Source organism: Dasypus novemcinctus, chromosome 8 (genome assembly GCF_030445035.2).
Source record: "Dasypus novemcinctus isolate mDasNov1 chromosome 8, mDasNov1.1.hap2, whole genome shotgun sequence".
Lineage (NCBI taxonomy): Eukaryota > Metazoa > Chordata > Mammalia > Cingulata > Dasypodidae > Dasypus > Dasypus novemcinctus.
Window position 1 is genome coordinate 51956216 of NC_080680.1, and position 19403 is coordinate 51975618.

The 19403-nt window shown below is 37.7% G+C and overlaps 1 long non-coding RNA gene and 1 pseudogene across 1 annotated transcript in view; both read right to left on the reverse strand.

Moving 5' to 3' along the window:
• Nucleotides 1-19403, reverse strand: part of LOC131279446 (uncharacterized) — a 1072160-nt gene that overhangs the window by 483274 nt on the left and 569483 nt on the right. The window lies entirely within an intron of this gene.
• LOC101446586 (BUB3-interacting and GLEBS motif-containing protein ZNF207-like) lies at nt 4484-5796 on the reverse strand (annotated as a pseudogene).

Genomic DNA, 19403 nt, shown 5'->3' on the forward strand with positions numbered 1-19403 from the left:
GCAGTCCATTCCAAGTTTATTGTCTAACCCTTGTAGGATCGTACCTGTTAAGATCTTGGGGCAGGGGTGGAGGAAAGTGGTCAATACCAGAATTCCAAATACACTAAACTACAAGCTTTACAAATGAGACCCTTGAACTTTGTATCTTTTGATAATTCTGATGTTAGGCTTTATTCCTGTATCATGTTGGTAGTTCATTTTGGGGACAATAGACAATACAGCTACATGTCCTGGTGGTTCTCACTGCCTGTGGACTATCACCTGGCTAAGACCTAGCTCACCCTCTCCTTCTTGCCAGGAAATCTGGCCAAGAACCAAAAGTTGTCAATTTATTTCCTTTGCCTATTCTTTCTTTTTCAGATAATTTCAAAATTATTATTGGGATATTTTACCTATATCCTCTTTCCTATTTCTTATCACTAAAGAAATAGTGGAAGTGGCAGGAGTACAGACACATGAGCTGATGGGCATGTGTCCTTCATTACCCAAAGGTGTGTTCTGATACTCTTATCTGATCCCCCTGGGATGACACTACAAAACCTTTTGGAAAGCTATGTAGTAATTTACATCTACAGAAATGAAATATCCATAGCCTTTGATCCTGTTGTTAACCTAGGAAAGATCTTAGCCTCAACTAAGAATCTGTCATACACACAAATGCATCATTTATAAAAGTACAAAATACCAATATCTAAAAAATATGGTAAATGCATAATTCAACATTAGTCAAACAAAGAACTATTACAGAATTAATAAAATTAAAGGTCCAAGAATTTTAAAAATAATATCAAAATGTTTATGCTATAATGTAAAGGCAAATGCAATGCAGGTCACAAAATTATATATATATATATAATGTACTATGGTGTGATTATATAAAAAGCAAGAGCAATAAATTCCACAGAGGGAAGCAGATGTGGCTCAACTGATAGAGGGTCTGCCTACCATACAGGAGGTCCTGGGTTCAAACCCAGGGCCTCCTGGCCCATGTGGTGAGCTGGCCCATGCGCAGTGCTGCCACGTGCAAGGAATGCTATGCCACGCACGAGTGTCCCCACCTAGGGGAGCCCCACATGCAAGGAGTGCACCCCTCAAGGAGAGTCACCCCATGCGAAAAAAGCACAGCCCTCCCAGGAGTGGCACCACACACATGGAGAGCTGATGCAGCAAAATGATGCAACAAAAAGAGACAGATTCTTGGTGCCACCAAGAATGCAAGCAGACACAGAAGAACACACAGTGAATGCGCACAGAAAGGAGAGCAGAAAATGGGGTGGGGGGTGGGGGAACGGGGAAGAGAAATAAATAAAATTAAATTAAAAAAACTTCAAAGAAATATTACAGCTAATGATTGCTTGGTAATTTTGATACTTTTTACTTTTTTTTTATTTTAATTTTAATTTTTATTTTTTGAGGTACTGGGGGCCAGGGATTGAACCCAGGACCTCATATGTGGGAAGCAGGCATTCAACCACTGAGTCACATCGGGTTTTCTGAGCTGATTTTAACGTTTGTTTCGCTTGTTGTTTGTTTTTGTTTTTTCAGGAGGGCCTGGGGACCAAACCCAGGACCTCCCATGTGGGAGGCCTGTGCTCAACTGCTTGCACCACATCTACTCCCCTTGATGCTTTTTTAATTTCAGAATTTCTAAGATAACTGTTAGAGAAATGTGAAGAGCAAAACCTGGAGTTTAAAAAAATAGAAATTTGACCCTTTTAGTCCCTTATCTAATGACTTGCATGATTTTCGTCTGCTAAAAGAATCTAAATATTTAGCATGGATAAAACAACCCTTGGCAATGTGCCTTCTTTAGAACTCTAGTCTATAAATTTACTCTGATTTAACTGATTAATTTTTCTCCATCTGTATGGAAGAATACATACAGCCTCATGTATTACTCAGTCAAAGGGGTGCTGATGCAAAATACCAGAAATTGGTTGGTTTTTATAAAGGGTATTTATTTGGGATAGGAGCTTACAGATAGATATCAGACCATGAAGCATAAGTTAATAAGTTACTTCCCTCACCAAAGTCTGTTTTCCCATGTTGGAGCAAGACGGCTATTGATGTCTGCCAGTGTTCAGGCTTCCTTGGTTCCTCTGGGCTCAGCGCCTCTGTTTTCTCCACAAGGTCAGCTTAGACTATGAGGCTCTCTAGACTTTGCCTCTCTCCACAAAGTCAGGTGTAGACTAGCACATAGAAATGCTGTCTCTCTCCTTGGGGTTTCTGCCATGTCTAAGGAGCCATCTCTATTCCTCTGTGTTCTTTTCCTGGCTCAGGTCTTCTCTTCCCGGGACTTGCTTCTCTTCCCCCTGCATGCTTACTTCCTGGGGCTCCAGCTTAAGATTTCAGCATCAAACTCCAACATCAAAACCCTCAACTCTGTCCTTTGCCATGACTTTTATCTGTGAGTCCCCACCCATCAAGCAGTGGGGACTCAAAACCCTAATGGCATGGCCCAATCAAAGCCTTAATTATAACGTAATCACGCCCAGGTACAGACCAGATTACAAACATAATCCAACATCTATTTTTGGAATTCATAACCATATCAAACTGCTATACCTCATAAACAGAAAACACTTAAATTAAGCAAGAAACAGCATGAGGAATAATATACAACTCAAATTGTAATAATGAAAATAGGCTACCAAGAGATACTCTGAATTACATGTCCTTGGGGTCCAGGTAATTTGGACAGAAGGCCATCTGTTTAGATGCTTTGAACATTAACTTGCATAGCATCAAAGAGCTTAACCATATGATTTCATGAATAGCTTCTGGTAATATGGTTCCATTCCAATAGTATTCATCTTTTCTATGACTAAATTGTTTTTTCAAGCAAATTATGACACAGGCAAAATTTTTCTTAGTAAGCCATTTAGATTACCATATTTTTGAGGAAGGTTTTGGCTAAAACATTAAATACAATTATGGATATTTCCAAACTTTTTTTATATTTAGGATCTTAGCTCCCTGTCAAGAGTCAGAACTGGTTAGAAATAAATGATGTGGTACATTCTATACTTAACAATCAAATCTTTTTTGCCAGTCAGTATTTACTTTACCAAAATTTAGACTGATCCATTAAGGTTAATGACATGTTAAGGAAAAATATATTTATTTTCTCATAGTAAGAGTCCTATACTTTTAGTTCTACATAAGATCCATAAATCTTAGTAAGCATATAGGGAAAGTATGACGCTGCTACAAAACAAGAAAACACTCAATGCAATGTTGCAACACATTTGGGAAGGTTTGTTTTTCCAATTTAATACAAGGTTAATTTTTAGTTAATTAGTTATTCTGTATGATAAATTCAAGAAAGAATGCCCTGGTAAAAAAGTTTGTGATTGAAAACAAGTGTGCAACCACATTGGCTAGTGATAATATAAACAATGAGTAACAATCAAAATTAATTGATGGAAAATGATGAATGGTTAGATTTCATTCTTTTACTTTTTTATCCAATACTGACTGATGAATCAAATCCATTTTCTAAAAGTAAAGTATTAATAAGAACTCTAAACTACTTTAGTGACAAATTGCTTTGAAAAAAACTTCTGAAATTCCACAGAAAATTTAATTAATATCGTTCCACTAATGTAGAAGGCCTTTGGAGTCTTAAGCCTTTTGCTTGAATTTGAAATATGATATGCATTTAATCCTTGGAATAACCTATTTATTGGTATTATCTTCATTTTATGTTGAGAAATCAAATTTAGGAAATGAACTTATTTGTCTATGTCCACACAACTAGAAATGAGAAAAGACAATATTTGAACACTGAACCATATGTTTCCAAATCCAAAATTTCAGGACAAATTAATCTAACATAAAACATATTTGCAAAGTAATTTTCTCAAAAAAATAAACTTAAACAAAATGGCCACAATTGTTCTTTTCCTCTCTTTCTCATTTTATTAATGAACTTTTAACAGTACCAAAAAGTCACATGACCTTGGAAGGTCTGATTTCTTAAACCCTGCAACTTGAAGAAATCTAAATACATTAAATATCTTTATACTTTCAGACTGCCAATGTACGTACACTTGAAAACAGTTACAGCCCTCACCAAGCTACCTTGGGGAAATGAAGCCCAACAGCATCTGAAATGCTACGAAGGCATAACTTTGCAAATTGCAATGTAAGCTTACAGAACTTGCCTTTATAAGGTGGTATGTTCATATAATGCCAGCACTTTCACAACTTAACAAACCATATTTACTATGCTTCACTCCTAAAAATGTAGATGAAACATGAAAAAGAAGCTATAGACTATAAATTGCAACTTCAGGAAAAGTTCCTGCTTTATTATTCCAAAGAATTTTCCCCATGTAAAATAAATGTCCAATAGTTCCTGGTATGAGGGAAGATGTTTGTTAAAGTCACAATGAAGCCTTAATTGGATGGAAGCTTGGCTACATAAAAAGAACAAGTTGAGAAAAGGTACAATCTCCAAACCTACCAGACTGAAGAAAGGTCAGTAACGGCCACCTTGAGACATTGTAGGAGGTTTCATTCCCACTGGAGGACAAGGAGACCCACCTTGGTAAGGGGGCACCATTGGTGGTCTCCGCCCATATGATGGTATATTACCAGGATGGTAAACTTTATGTGCCTTGATGATGACCACCATACTGACCATGAGGCAGCACTGGGGGTCTCATTCCTTGTTGCTGTGGGATGTCTGGCTGTGGAGGCATCATACCACCAATTGGTCCTGGTCAAAGAATATATTTAGGTAACTGCCCTTCTCTGTTCCAGTGATATAGTCTCATCTGGACAGGTCAATTTACTGTTTACACTGGATGTTGTAAGTGGAGTAGGCTTGCTTGTTATTGAAGTCACTGGTTTAGTTGCAGTACTATTTATTGTACTAGTGATTGAAGTTGTAGACTGTGTATAAGCAGGGAATGTAGGCTTTGGGGATTCTGTAGTTGTTGCAGGGGTACTATTTAAGGGCTTGAAATCTGTACGAACAGGTCCTTAAACAGCTGCCTGGGCCTGTCCAGCACTGGAGAAAAGTGACTTAGTAGCCAGAGGCTGTGGAGCAGGAACTATTGCTTCTGGTGCAGGTAGTCTATTAAGAATACCTAGCACTGAACCAGCCTGTGCTTGAGTCCTTGGAGGAATCCCAGGACATGGAATAGGTGGGGGTATACCTGGAGGCATACCAGACATCAGAGGTGGTATTCCTGGTCCAGGTGACATCATTCCAACCATTGCCATCATTATGTTTTCATTGCAGAATGACTGGGCATATTTTTCTCTGATGATGCAATCCAGGTGGTAAGCCCAGCATAACTGGTGGCTTTCCTGTCATCAGAGGAGTAGCACTTAACATTAATGGAGGTATGCCTGGAGGCATTCCTGGTGCTCCAGGAACTGATGGCAACACGAGGGAATACAACTTTGTTGAGGTTGAACAGGCTGTGTTTGAAATGAAGTTGAAGCTGCAGTCATCATCATCAAATTCTCAGAATCAATTCCTTTTTTTTTTTTTGACTCTCTGCTTGTGTTTTCTGTTCAAGAAGTCATCATCTTTCATCCATGCCTTTCTCTGTAATATCTTCCATACAGTATATTTCCAACTCTATGTCTGTTCTCCCAGGTACTGCTTTTGGTACAGCATCTATTGTCTCTTTATACATCTGCATGAAATAAATAGCTAAGCCAGGTACCATGTACAATTTCTTATAACATTTCTTATATGGCATCTAAGGATCTTCTCGCTATTAAAACATTACAATACCAGCACCACAGCTTCAGTTGCTTCTTCTTCTTGTGTCCCATAACTGCAATCTACTGACAGGCTAAAAGCGGGGAGAAAGGAAGCAGAAAAAACAAGGCGAAAATCGCTCATGCTTCTTGTCCAATGGCTGCAATGGGATCCCACAGGCAACAGACACAAAACGGCTGATGCACAACTGTTCTTTAACACATTCCTATAAAACCCCTCCATTGTGACTCTCAAGTAATCAGTAATGGCTGCTTGTGTGAGTGTTTTGTTTTATTGGAAAATGAGGAAGGGGATAAGTTCCACATCTGGCTCATTATGGTGCATCACTAACTGAGCATGTGTGGGACTCTGATGAAATTCATATAAGGAGCTCAGTCAGTGGGGCAGGAGTTCCCAGCCGGAGATGACCTTCAGTCTTCAAATGTGGCCCTTCACCACCACCATGCACACAAAAAATCTTGGACGGGGAAGCAGACTTGGCCCAGTGGACGGGCGTCCATCTACCACATGGGAGATCCATGGTTCAAACCTTGGGCCTCCTTGACCTGTGTGGAGCTGGCCCACGTGCAGTGCTGATGTGCGCAAGTAATGCCCTGCCACGTAGTGTTGTCCCCGGCGTAGGGGAGCCCCATGCGCAAGGAGTGCACCCAGTAAGGAGAGCCGCCCAGCGTAAAAGAAAGTGCAGCCTGCCCAGGAATGGCGCAACACACACGGTGAGTTGACACAGCAAGATGATGCAACAAATAGAAACACAGATTCCCGGTGCGGATAAAAAGAACACTCAGCAAATGGACACAGAGAACAGACAACTGGGGTGGGGGGGCATGGAAAGGGGAGAGAAATAAATAAATAAAAATCTTGGAAAAAGAATGGAACATAAAATTGAGGTTTTGGATAAGCTCATTTAGTTCCTCACAATTATAGGCAGACTAAAAATGTACTCTATGAAACATCTGCATTAAAACTAACATAACACTAATAACATTTCTCTCATTCCAGAATTATTACATATCCATTGCATTCAAACCAATGCAATAATTTTTATAACCAAAAGGAAAAAAATTCAGGTAGTATTTTAAGTATTCTTTATCAGGGAATTTACATTTCATCCTAAAATATTTATAGGTAAGAAAACAATAATAAAAGATTTAATCTAATTATCACAGGGGGCTATATTGCAAATTCTACAAAATTTTTTAAAAAGTATTCAATGAATGAATAACTATTATAAGAGAAAATTCTACATAAAACCTCAAGTAAGCCATTATAATTATAGAAGGCAATTACTTTAAGAGAAAGAAATCACACAGCTTAGATTATTTTCTTGATTTGAAACAAGATCATTGGCAATGTTTCAAGTGTTACCTTTGATTTCACATACTAAAAACTGAAGTTCCAGTCATTAGAAAAGGATTTAATTGTAAACTATTGGTTGGTAGGGTTGAATTTAGTTAATTTCTACCCAATTTTCTTTTCCTTGATAGTTAAGTCAGTAGCCTGTTGTCCAAAGACACACAAGTTGCTGGCACTTTCTGGCATTTTTAACACTGGAATTTAACAAAATAAACAGAAGAGTTACCACACATTACTTTCACTTTTAGAATTTTAATGCCTACTTTTCTTAAATTAGTTTATACTGATCCCTCAACTTCATTAACAAGTTGAAGCATGGTAATAAATAGAGTAGCATCAAAGCATGTCTTTACTGTTGTTAGGTAACCAACATAAAGTTGAGGCAAGTACTATTTCCTTTTTTAAGGGTATTGCTTTTTCCTTAAACAGTTATATTAATAACATGGTACCATACTGAACTCTAGGAATTCAGATATTTGCATCATTTAGAATTATGAATTTGAAAGAGTTTCAGAGACTTTTGGTGCTCTTTACTTATTTATTTATTTAAGATTTATTTTTTATTTCTCTCCCCTGTCCACCCCCCGCCCCCCGCCGTTTTCTGCTGTCTTGTGTCCATTCACTGTGTGTTCTTCTGTGTCTGCTTGCATTCTCAGCAACACCAGGAATCTGTGGCTCTTTTTGTTGCATCATCTTGCTGTATCAGCTCTCCATGTGTGCGGCACCACTCCTAGGAGGGCTGCACATTTTTTGCATGGGGTGGCTCTCCTTGTGGGGCACACCCCTTGCATGTGGGGTTCCCCTAAATGGGGGACACCCCTGCGTGGCATGGCACTCCTTGAGTGTGGCAGCACTGTGCATGGCTAGCTCACCACATGGGCCAGGAGGCCCTGGGTTCAAACCCTGGACCCACTATATGGTAGGCAGATGCTCTATCAGTTGAGCCACATCTGCTTCCCTTGGTGCTCTTTAACTACTAGTTTTCTATTAAAATGATACCTGGATTTGTAGAAGCATCTTGTGTATCTAGCAAATCACCTACTAAAATCTAATTTAGTTTAATCAGTAAACAAATCTATAAAAGGACGATGGTAGACTGCACAGCTATTCCACTTTGGAGGTAAGGAGAGAAAAGGGTAGGGACAAATACTCATGGACCTTCTATTGTGTCGGATCCTGGCACATATTTAAGCTTAGGAATTTTCTTAAAGCTTACTTGTTTTCAAACAATCAACTTTTTATCATATTAAACCCTTTCTTTTAATTTATAATTATTGATATTGATAGATAAACTATAGATAATGGCTATTTGAAAAGAAATGTATACATATCTAAGCATTTAATTAATCACATTATTTTGAGTATTTGTCTATTCAAAAATATACTTCTTATATTTTAATAAGTATATCAATGGAACTCTATGTTAGAATTTTGAGAAACTATAAAAAAACCTAATGGAATATTTAAGAGATGATTAAGCATAGGACCAAACTGAAATACAACTATAATCAAAAGATGAAAAAGAAAAAGATGAAAATAGGGATGAAGAAAAAGGTGGGAAAAACTCAGCAAGGAGTCAAAAATATTGTAGAAACAGCAGATGTGAAAGCAGATGTGAAAAATCATGTTTGATTCTGCTATCAGAGTTGTACCTTTACAACCATGTATAAGATGATTTTAAAAAATTATTAATGTACTTTTCGTCTACTCAACTGTAAGTTTCATTAAAGCAGGGAGAATGTGTGTGTTTACTCACACAATATAGGTCCTCAAGGATCTAAAATGGAAAAGCATTAAAATAATGATGAATTCATGGTTTGGGATATATTCTTTATAAAGATATAATTTGTCACAAAGACACAATTTGTCTCAAAGATATAATTGGTCACCAAGAAATCAAATATATATGAAAGTAGGTATTAATAGCAGAATTGAGGGGGAAATGGTATGGCTAATAAAGATCAAATAGCAATATGGCAGAAGAAAGCCCGCATTATCAGTAGTTACTTTAAATATAAATGGACTAAACTCTCCAGTCAAAAGGCAGAGACTGACAAATGAATAAAAAAGCATGATCAACTATATGCTATTTCCAAGAGACTCAATTTAAATTCAAAGATGTAAGTAAGTGAAAGTGAAAGGATGGGAAAAAATATTTCATGCAAATAGTATTTTTGGAGCTGAATGGCTACACTAGTATCAGGCAATATAGACCTTAAATGAAAAACTGTTATGAGGGACAAAGAAGGGCATTATATGCTGATGAAGGGTTCAATTCAACAAGAAGAAAATTATATATGTATCTAATGGCAGAGCCCCAAAATATATGGAGCAAAAATTGACAGGTTTGAAGGGAGAAATAAATGCATTGACTTTAATAGAAGCAGAAATCAATATACCACTTTCAATAATGGATAAAACATCTACACAGAAGATCAATAGGAAATAGAAGAATTCAATAATACTACAAGGCAATGAGACCTAACAGACACATTAAGAGCCCTTCACCCAATGGCAAAAGTATACACAATCTTTCCTAGTGCACAAGGGTCATTCTCCAGGATAGACCATATATCACAAAACAAGTTTCAATACATTTAAACATATTGATATCATACAATGAATCTTTCCCAATGACAATGCAATGAAGCTAGAGTTCAATACTGGAGAACAGTAAAATTAACAAATGTGTGGAAATTAAACAACATATTCAGAAACAACCAATTGGTCAAAGAAGTGATCATAAAGGAAATTTGGAAATATCTGGAGGAAAGTGAGACAAAAATATCACATAACAACACCATGGGATGCAAAAAACACCATTGAAACAGAAATTTTTAGCTCTAAACATTTACATTAAAGAAGAAATTAGATAACCTACTTGAAATGGACAAATTCCTAAGAAACATACAAACTACATACACAGACTGAAGAAGAAATAGAAGTTCTCAATAGACCAATAGAGATTGAATCCATAATTTAAAAAAAAAATCCTCTCAACAAAGAGAAGTCTAGGACCGGATGATGTCAATGTTGAATTCTATCAGTCATTCCAGGAATTAACACTAATTCTTCTCAAAAAAATTGAAGAGGAGGGAAAAATTCTCTAACTCATTTTATGAGGCCAGTATCATCCTAATACAAAAACCAGATAAAGGGAAACGGACTTTGGCCCAGTGGTTAGGGCATCCGTCTACCATATGGGAGGTCCGCGGTTCAAACCCCAGGCCTCCTTGACCCGAGTGGAGCTGGCCATGCGCAGTGCTGATGCGCGCAAGGAGTGCCGTGCCACGCAAGGGTGTCCCCCGCGTGGGGGAGCCCCACGCGCAAGGAGTGCGCCCTTGAGGAAAGCCGCCCAGCGTGAAAAGAAAGAGCAGCCTGCCCAGGAATGGCGCCGCCCACACTTCCTGTGCCGCTGAGGACAACAGAAGCGGACAAAGAAACAAGACGCAGCAAATAGACACCAAGAACAGACAACCAGGGGAGGGGGGGAAATTAAATAAATAAATAAATCTTTAAAAAAAAAAAAAAAAAAAAAACCAGATAAAGATAGTATAAGAAATTTATAGATCAATATCCCTTTTAAATATAGAGGCAAAAATCCTCAACAAAATATTAACACACAGACTCCAACAGCACACTGAGAGAATTAGACATCATGAACAAAAGGGATTTATTCCAGGTGTGAAAGGGTCTATCAACATAAGAAAATCAATTAGGCAGGGGGCAGCAGGCTGCTACCCAGGAGGGCTTGCTTGACTTTCCTGCCCTCAGGCTTCCACAGTCACAGTCTGTGCCCACAGGAAGAGTTGGTGGCAAGTAGCCCTGTGACCTAGAAATATACTGTAAAAATGTCTTTGTATCTGTTTCATGAACATCTGAAAAAAGACAAAGTAATTCAGATTCAAGCTGCCTTTTCTGCAAACCCTGCCAACTCAGCAGTTTTATCAGAAGCTTTTTCTCCTATCTCTCAAGATAAGTCTCTATCCTAAACTGTATCCACAGCTCTTGAAATACACGGGCCTGAGTCTAAATGAGGAAGAAATATGTGCAAATATGGCCATGGTCCTTGGAGAACCAGCACAGGGGTTGGTAGTGTGAACTATGTAGTGACTCCTATGATGTTGGAATTCAAAGAGCAGAAATTAACCAAGGGAATCATGAAGTTATTTTGTATAAGGTTGGCTTTATCTTCAAAAATGGAAAAATAACATCATCATGAAGGAAAGTTCTGCAGTTAGAAATGGTCTTCTCACAGAGCACAACATCTGTGATGTCAGTGGACAGAATGTCATTGGATTGAAGGCCTCTCAAATTGCAAATATACTGTCAACATCTGGGACTGTAGTTACTATAACAATCATGCCTGCTTTATTTTTGAACATATTATGAAATGAATGGCACCAAGCATTATGAAAAACTTGAAGGGTCATACCATTCCTGAGGGTTAGAGGTCAAGTCATAACGGAGACTAAGCTGAACTACACCAGTTTTCTTTCTCAGCAACTTCTTCAATATGCATATGAAGCTTTCCAAGAGCCAAGGAGCATGTGCTATCTTACATATGACTGGGAATCTTACTTAACGGTAAGATCAAACACCCTCTACCTTATTCAAAAAAAGTCATGATAGTTTTAGCCTTATTCTGGTTTTATAGATGTGAAACTTTCAAAAGACAGGACTTTCATAGAATAGTTGATCTATTGGAAACGTGATGCTTTCTACAAGCCATTATAATTTATATAACTTATACAGGCTCTTAGCTTTGTGTGAGAAGCAGTCACTGTAATATCGTGAGTACTGTTCTTATTACTTTATTTCTATGGTAAACAGCATTTTTACTGTGTTGCCATATTATCTTTAGAATGGTTGCTTTTGATAGTTTTTTTTTTCCTAGTTCTGTTTATGTGAGTTAGTGTGTGTGTAAAATGCCAATTAAATAGCAGTGGTTTCATTCCATTTAAGCATTATTCAGTTTGTATAGGATTGCAAAAGATTGTGATAATTATCATTAACTTCACTTAATATGCTTGAACTGTTACCTTAACCATGTTAATTAAGCATCTAGAATAAAAGCTAAAATAAAATTAATTGTTGCCTTTATGAAATATGAAGTGTAGCTCTATGTTAAACTGAAATGTACACTAACCCATACCAATTTCATGGTACTTATTGAGCTACAGAATAGCCATTTAGTTATTTTTGAGATTTTCTAAAAATTGTATAACATAAAATTTCTAGTTATATCTTTCTGAGAAATAATCACTATATATTTAGTGTAAAAATTATTATACTAGACTCCCCTTTTTCATTTGCATGTAATTTTGGCATTCTTACTTTAATCTTAACATTATATAGACTAGTTACTTTGGAAATGTCTGATTTTTTGGTTATTGTTCTATTTCCTGATTCCTCCCTGCAAACAAAATGGCAGTGACACTTTATTCTGATATTTGTTTTATGCTTATTCTATTTCAATTACATATGTAGGCAGAGGCAGGGCAAGATGGTGTCTGAGTGAGTGTACCTTATAATCTCTCCTGCAATGAAGCGGCTGAGTAGGATTGGAATCCTGCTGGACCAGGCTGTTTCGGGTGTTTGCAGGGCAGGAGGTGTCTGGATGTCGACTTAATGGGACGGTGACAGAGAAGAATCTTGTAAAAGGTAGAATTTTGGGTCTCTTTCACAGAGATCAGGGCTGTGTGCGGGACGCTTCCCTCGGGGACTGGCGGCCCAGCGGTGGCGATTCCTGGAGGCTTTGCTGTGCTGGGGAGTTCCCAAGCCCTGAGCAGGCTATTTGGGGACTTGCAGGGTGGGAGGTGTCTGGAAGTTGATTTGGTGAGACAGTGACAGAGGAGATTCTTGCGAGACAAGGAATTTTGGGTTTCTGACATGGAGATCAGAGCTTCTGGCTAGAGCCCCTCCCCCTAGGGCTGATGGCCCAGCTGTGGTGGTCCCTGAATTGTTTGCAGTACAGCAGCACCCCCAACAGGCTGTTTCAGGGGCTGCAGGGTGGGAGGTGTCTGGAAGTCAATTTGGTGAGACAGTGACGGAGGAGATCCTTGTGAGACATGGAATTTTGGGTTTCTGACACAGAGGTCAGAGTTTGCAGGTGTGACCCCTCCCCCTAGGGCTGGCGGCCCATCTGCCAGCAGTCCCTGAATTGTCTGTAGTGCAGCGGCACCCCCAGGAGGCTGTTTCGAAAGCTTGCAGGGTGGGAGGTATCCTGAAGTCAATTTGATGAGACAGTGACAGAAGAGACTCTTGTGAGAGGTGGAATTTTGGGTTTCTGACACAGAGGTCAGAGTTTGCGGGCGTGACCCCTCCCCGTAGGGCTAGCGTCCAGCTGAGGGGATCCCTGAAGGCTGTGTTGTGCTGCAGTGCTCCCAGGCTCCCTGTTAGCCAGATGCGTGGTTTCTGGGACACAAACCAGATCCCAGGTTTGTGTCCCCTAAACCCTGGTGGCCCACACTCCAGAGACTCACACCTCTTGAGTCTGCAGTATCACAGACTTCCCATCCCCAAATCCACCACACCCTGAGGTCCATCTGAGGTCCTTGATTGTCCTAGCCCTTGGCATTTGTGTGTGGTTTTTTTTCTTTTTTCACTTTTTACTTTTTTTTAATTGTCTTGGTTGCTAATATTGCATTATCTCCTGGTCTTTTCTCCCATTGTATCCCCCAAGGTCCTTTTTCATTTAGTTAGGTTTTTTTTTTTCTTCTTTTCTTTTTCTTGCTTGTTTCCCTTCCTCTTCTTTGCCCACCCCCTTTTTTCTTCTTTTTTTCCTTTTCTCTCTTTTTCTTCTTATTTTATTTTATTTTATTTACACAATAGGTGCTGCAGGGAGTGCCTCACATTGGTTGTGTTTCCTCATCCTCCATTTCCTTGTTTCTGTGTGAATTGATTTGGGCCACCTACACTATCCCCGTTCCCCCACATCTTGCTATCCTCCATCATCTACTGTCTCTCTTACATTCCACCTCCCTTTCTTTGGCCCCCAGGTTGTCTAACTTAATTTCTAATACCTTTGTTCTGTTTTCTGTCTTTTATCCACTCTTGATATTATTGTCTTTCTTTTCTCTTTCCCTCTCTCATGAAAACACTGGTTTTTTAATTCATACTATATTCCTCCCCATATTCAGTTGACTATCTCATTATAGGTACTCTACTTAGTGGTATAACTCTACAAAACTTATGTAAGTCTAATATCCATTCTCCCAGATCTCACATTGTTGCTCTGTTAACATTTATTACCAATACTACTTTACACATTTTCTTTTTTTACACAATTTCCTTTCCCTGGCCCTAATATTTTCCTTCAAAGTGAACTTAGCCAGCAACAAGAAACTAGAGTAAGAAGAAAAAGTGACAAAGAGAAGACATAACACTTAAGTAAGAACAGCAACTAATTAATCCCCAAGACTAGACAAAGAAGCTAAGGAACTGATTAAACCCATCAAGATAAAATGATGACCACACAGCAACAAAAAACTACAAACCAAACCAATAATCAGGAAAACATGGCCAAATCCAATGAACAAACTAAAAACCAGGAAGGGGAACAGAACATCAGACAAGTAATTAAAGATCTCAAAACATATATTAGAGACCAGCCTAATGAAGTAAAGGAAGAGATTAACAATATGAAGAAAACACTTGGAGAGGAAATTGCAGACATATGCAAAAAGAAAACATATATGATGGGAATGAACACCACGGTTCAAGAAATCAAAAATACACTCTCAGCAAATAGCAGCAGATTAGAAGAGGAAGAGGAGAGAATTAGCGATGTGGAAGACAGTACATCTGAAATCAAACAGATAGTAGAATTGATCGATAAAAAGATAGAAAAAAATCCAGCTAGGACTTAGGGATCTAAATGACAATGCAAAACGCACAAACATATGTACTATAGGCATACCAGAGGGAGAAGAGAAGGGAAAGGGGAAAGAAGGGGTGTTGCAGGAAATAATGGCTGAAAACTTCCCAAATCTAATGAGACAGATGTACATGTCCAGGAAGCACAACACACTCCAAACATCATAAACGCCAACAGGCCCACCCCAAGACATATACTTCTCAAATTATCCAATACTCAAGACAAAGAGAAAATTCTAAAAGCAGCAAGAGAAAAGAAAACCATCACATACAAGGGAGGCTCCATGAGATTAAGTGCTGATTTCTCATCTGAAACCATGGAGGCAAGAAGGCAGTGGTATGATATAGTCAAGGTACTAAAAAAAAAAAATTTCCAACCAAGAATAATCTACCCAGCTAAACTAGCATTCAAAAATGATGGAGAGTTCAAAATATTCACAGATAAACAGAAATTGAAAAAGTATGCCAACAAGAAACCTCCCCTTCAAGAAATATTAAAGGGAGTTCTGCAGGAAGAAAGGAAAAAACAGGAGAGGCAGAGTTGGAGAAGGGTGTAAGAGCAACAAAAAAGACAAAAACAGAAGGAAAAAAAACAAACAAAATATGACAAACACAAGTCCAGTCAAAATATGGCTAACATAAATAATTCCTTGAAAGTAATAACACTGAATGTCAATGGATTAAACTCACCTATCAAAAGATTCAGACTGGGACACTGGATAAGAAAATATGACTCATCTGTATGCTGTCTACAAGAAACACATCTTAGACCCAGGGATTCATGGAGGCTGAAAGTGAATGGTTGGAAAACAATCTTACAAGCAAACAATAAACAAAAAAAGGCAGGAGTAGCTATATTAATATCAGACAAAATAGACTTTAAATGCAAAACAATTGTGAGAGACAAAGAAGTATACTACATATTAGTGAAAGGGACAATCTCTCAAGAAGATCGAACAATCCTAAATATTTATGCTCCTAACAAAGGTGCCTCCAAATATCTGAGGCAAGCACTGGAAAAACAAATGAAAGAATAGATGCCTCTACGATTATAGTGGGAGATTTTAATACACCACTATCAACTTTGGACAGAACATCTCAAAAGAAAATCACTAAAGAAACAAAATATTTGAACAGTATATTAGAGGAGCTGGATCTAATAGACATTTACAGATCATTACACCTGAATACAGCAGGATATATATTTTTCTCAAGTGCACATGAATCATTCTCCAAGATAGACCACATGTTAGGCCACAAAGAAAGGCTCAATGAATTCAGAAAGATCGAATTCATACAAAATAATATCTGTGACTACAGTGGAGTGAAGCTGGAAATCGGCAAGGGCCAGAGGCCCAGATCTCACACCAAGATATGGAAATTAAACAGCACACTTTTAGAAAACCAGTGGGTCAAAGAAGAAATCTCAAAAGAAATTAATATCTACCTTGAAACTAATGAAAATAACACAACATACCAAAACTTATGGGATTCAGCAAAAGCAGTACTGAGAGGGAAATTTATAGCCATAAATTCATACATCAAAAAAGAAGAAAGAGCAAGAATTGAAGAACTAACTGCACATTTGGAGGAATTAGTAAAAAAACAACCAAGTAACCCCACAGGAAAAAGAAAGAAAGAACAAAGATAAGAGCAGAACTAAATGAAATAGAAAATAAGAAAGCACTTGAAAAGATAAACAAGACCAAGAGCTGGTTCTTTGAGAGGATCAATAAAATGGACAAACCCTTAGTGAGACTAACAAAGAAAAAAAGAGAGAAGATGCAAATTCACAAAATAAGAAATGAGAAAGGAGATATCACCACTGACCCCACAGAAATAAAGACTATCATAAGAAGACACTTTGAAAAACTATATTCCAACAAAAATGACATTCAGAGGAAATGGACAATTTCCTAGAAACACATAAGCAGCCTATATTGACAAAAGAAGAAATTGATGATCTCAACAAACCAATCACAACTAAAGAGATAGAATAAGTCATCAAAAACTTTCCAACTAAGAAGAGCCCATGGCCAGATGGCTTCACAGGTGAATTCTACAAAACCAATCCTGCTGAAACTCTTCCAAAAAATCAAAACAGAAGGAACATTACCGAACTCATTCTATGATGCCAACATTACCCTAGTACCAAAGCCAAATAAAGACACCACAAGAAAGGAAAACTACAGACCAATTTCTCTAATGAACCAAGATGCAAACTAGTTGCTAACCGTATTCAACAACAAAATGCTTGCTAACCATATTCAACAACACATTAAACGAATTGTACACCATGACCAAGTGGGATTCATTCCGGGTATGCAAGGATGGTTCAACATAAGAAAATCAATCAATGTAATACACCATATAAACAGATTGAAGGAAAAAAATCACATGATTATATCTATAGATGCAGAAAAAGCATTTGACAAAATACAGCACCTTTCTTGATAAAAACACTCCAAAAGATTGTAATACAAGGAAATTTTTTGAACATGATAAAGAGTTTATATGAAAAAACCACAGCCAACTTTGTTTACAATGGTGAAATCTAAAATCCTTCCCTCTAAGATCAGGAACAAGACAAGGATGTCCACTCTCTCCCCTTCTATTTAACATTGTCTTAGAAGTACTTGCTTGAGCACTGAAGTAAGAACCAGATATAAAAGGCATTCAAATTGGAAAGGAAGAAGTCAAAATTTCATTATTTGCAAATGACATGATCCTATACATAGAAAACCCTGAGAGGTCTACAACAAAGCTTCTAGAACTCATAAATGAGTTTAGTAAAGTCGCAGGTTATAAGATCAATGTGCAAAAATCAGTAGCATTTCTGTACACCAATAATGAGCAAGCTCAGGAGGAAATCAAGAAACAAATACCATTTACTATAGTAAATAAAAAAATTAAATACCTAGGAATAAATTTAACTAAAGATGTAAAAAACGTGTACACAGAGAACTACACAACACTGTTCAAGGAAATCAAAGAAGACCTAAATAAATGGAAGAATATTCCCTGTTAATGGATAGGAAGACTAAATATTATTAAGATGTCTATCCTACCAAAACTGATCTACACATTCAATGCAATCTCAATAAAAATCAACACAGCATTCTTTAATGAACTAGAAAAACTAGCTATGAAATTTATTTGGAAAGGAAAGAGGCCCTGAATAGCCAAAGACATATTGAAGAAGAAAAATGAAATTGGAGGAATCACACTACCTGGCTTCAAAACATACTACAAAGCTACAGTAGTGAAAACAGCATGGTATTGGCATAAGGAGAGACATACAGACCAATGGAACTGAATTGAGAGTTCTGATATAGATTCTTATATATATATATATATAGCCATATAATATTTGATAAAGCCACCAAACCCTCTCAAATAGGAGAGAATGGCCTATTCAACAAATGGTGTCTGGAGAACTGGATATCCATATGTAGAAGAATGAAAGAGGATTACCATCTCACACCTTATACAACGATCAACTCAAGATGGATCAAAGACCTAAATATAAGACCCAAGACCATAAAGACTTTGGAAAGCAGTGTAGGGAAGCATATACAAGAACTTGTAATAGGAAATGGCTTCAAGAACTTCACACCTAAAGCACGAGCAGCAAAAGAACAAACAGATGAATGGGACCTCCTCAAAATTAAAGCCTTCCGCACTTCAAAGGTGTTTGTCAAGAAAGTGAAAAGGGAGCCTACACAATGGGAGAAAATATTTGGTAACCATATATCGGATAGGAGACCTATAACTTGCATATATAAAGAACTCATATATCTTGAAAATAAAAAGATAAACAACCCATTTAAAAAATGGGAAAAAGATTTAAACAGACACTTCTCCAAAGAAGAAATACAAATGGCTAAAAAGCACATGAAAAAAAGCTCCAAATCTCTAGCTATCAGGGAAATGCAAATCAAAACTACAATGAGATACCATCTTACTCCCATAACATTGGCAGCTATGAAAAAAAAACAGAAGACTACAAATGCTGGAGAGGATGTGGAGGAATGGGAACACTCATCCACTGCTGGTGGGAATGCAGAAGGATCCAACCATTCTGGAGGACAGTTTGGCAGTTTCTCAAAAAACTAATCATAGAATTGACATATGACCCAGCAATTCCACTGCTGGGTATATACCCAGCAGCACTGAAAACAAGGACACAAACCGATATATGCACACCAATGTTCATAGCAGCATTGTTCCCTATCGCCAAAAGTTGGAATCAACCCAAATGCCCATCAACAGATGAATGGATAAATAAAATGTGGTGTATACATACAATGGAATACTACTCGGCTTTAAGAATAAATATACTTCAAACACACGTGATAACATGGATGAATCTTGAGAACCTTATGTTGAGTGAAGCAACCCAGGCATTGAAGGACAAATACTACATGAC